General features: G+C 46.9%; 1 non-coding gene across 1 annotated transcript; it reads left to right on the top strand.

Moving 5' to 3' along the window:
- The first annotated feature begins 585 nt into the window (after nucleotides 1–585).
- Nucleotides 586–717, top strand: LOC116081330. The gene has a single exon (XR_004114827.1). It is a non-coding gene; the product is annotated as a small nucleolar RNA SNORA17 (small nucleolar RNA).
- Nucleotides 718–2,375: the final 1,658 nt, after the last annotated feature.

Raw genomic sequence — 2,375 nt, 5'->3', positions numbered from 1 at the left:
ACTGCTGCTTCTTAGAAGAGAGTGCAAACAAAGCAAGAATTAAGGTCATTCCATTTAAATCCTCCAGAGAGGAAGACAAGGCCTAAGTTATTGCTGAGGACTGCAGACAGGAGGGCTGAAAGAAGAAGCAGGATTAAAAAAAAAAAAAAGAAAAACCTCATTGTTTATTATTTGCTATCCACAGAGGAGCCCCCATCCCCATATTTGTGAAGGGATTACCTCTTGTCTTCAGAGATTAGTAGAAAGCCTAGACAATCCCCTGGCCCACAGTCTACCCTGCTTCAGAGAGCATCCCCCCGCCCCCAGAAAGGGTATGCATGTTCAGACCCCAAGGCTGCCAGGGGTATTGAAGAAAACAGAACTGTAGAAGCTGCTGGATAGAGACAGAATCGCGTCCTCAGCATCCATCTGAGTTAACGAAAATAATCTACGAGAAAGCACCGTAGTGGCCATGTTTTAAATACATAGTTATCTACCAAACATAATTAAAATATACTAGTGTTTGAGTGTTTAAAATGTGGCAATCAGCTGGTCCACCTATCTTAGTGACACAGTGTAAAGTTTTGTCTTTTAAGAATCAATGTCCATGCCCTTAGAGGCATTGCAGGTGTGGCTGCTGTGTCCCATGCACATCAGTAGGTGGCAGAGAGGAGAGAGACTATGTCTACACTCAGTGTTCTGACCTGTGAGCCTCTGAGTGATTAGTAGCCTAACACTCCCTGAACAAAGTGAGCCTGAGACTACCATGAGTCTGACACCAGGGGGTCCAGTGCTGCTCAGGCCCTGACAGCTCCCAGGACCAGGAGTGAGCTGGAGACTAGAAGAATCTTCTCTGGGTGAGGGCCCTGAGTGGAGTGAGCCCCAGGCAGACGACTCTCACAGAAGGCCACTTGGGAGGGCTGGCTGAGAAGTGAGCTCAAGATGACTACCAGACCAACACCATAGGGCCTGGGTGGGGAGCTAGCCTGAGACAAACACCAGTGGGCACTACCCAGGCCTGAGAGGGGAGGGGGACAGACCACACCTGAGATAATGCAGGAGCAGGACATAGCACTCCTGAGATGAACCCAGACACTCAGATACCCCAAGGGCCTCTAAGAGGAGCAAGCAAGTAGTGGAGAAATGGGAGAGAAAGAGAAATAGGGAGGTATGGGCACAATGAAGAGAGGCAGAACTGGAGAGACAAGGGTAATGAGGAATAGCCTGATGTGAGTAGCTGGTGATGCCACCTGGGACCATGGTGGGGTCCTGGACTATGCTGCCACCAGGGGCCACATCTGGATCCTTGGCCCTGAAGCAGCAGGGGTCTGTTACCACCAAAGTCCAGGCAGACATCCCTGAACTGGGTTGCAGCCTGGGGACATGTTGATATCTGAGGGCTGCGCAGAACAGGCTCCACCCCTCACCTGGGCATCATGGAAGAGCTGGTCCTGGGAGCATGAGAGTAGGAGAGATGACTTGCCCCTATCCATCTGTAGTACTGATAATATTAATAACTGTCACTGTTTAGTGAGCATCTACAGTGTGCCAGGCAGTATGTTCAACACTCTGCCCATTACCTCACTTTATTCTAACACTAATACCATGATGTTTTTATCATTATAGATAAGGAAACACCAATGTTCAGTGACGCATCACAGTCAGTAACAATGTTCCCCACAGGGCCATGCTGTCTTATTCCAGACCCTATGTTCTTACACTAAGCTGCTACTTCAAGGGAGTGCTTCTTAGCTGAGAAAAAGTCCAGATTGCTTCAGACCCTGGCCTTTTTAGTAGATGGAGCAGTTATCCTCAGGCAGACCTTTAACTAAGACATGGGTACAGAAGAGCTGTCTGTTTCAATTGTTTGCTCAAGTCCCAGAAAAAGTAAAGTATCAACTTGGTAATGATTTGGGGGAATCCCATTCATGTATAGACCTCCCAAGGGAGCAAGGCTCCTCCCCACTCCACTCCTTAGTGTTGAGTTTCCCAGGCAGGGTGAGATCTGTTTGCAGCACCCTTGGCATTTGCTGTGTCTGCCCAGCAGTCTGCAGTGTTTGATTATAGCTTGCCTTGTTAAATCACCTCATCGTGTGTTCACTCTTTCTTGGAAACCGGATAGGATTAAGTTGCATTCTAAAGCCTTAACAAATTAATGTTGATTTAGATCAAAATAAAGACAAACACTGAGATAGGTTTTCTTTTTAAAAATGAAATTCTAAACAACGTTTCTGGCCCAACAGTCATTTTCATTTAGAGACGTTCTCATTCTCTCAGAAACTGCAGTGCGTGTTGTAAGCATGTTAAGCTCTTGGTAGCAAATATAAGAGCCACAGTCAAAGCCGCTATTGCCAGAGAAAAAGCTCCATGTGAAATTGCTTCCCTTTAAATAACAT

This window comes from Mastomys coucha, unplaced genomic scaffold (assembly GCF_008632895.1).
Source record: "Mastomys coucha isolate ucsf_1 unplaced genomic scaffold, UCSF_Mcou_1 pScaffold6, whole genome shotgun sequence".
Classification (NCBI taxonomy): domain Eukaryota; kingdom Metazoa; phylum Chordata; class Mammalia; order Rodentia; family Muridae; genus Mastomys; species Mastomys coucha.
Note: the sequence above shows the minus strand (reverse complement) of the source record. Positions and strands in the feature narration are given on the sequence as shown.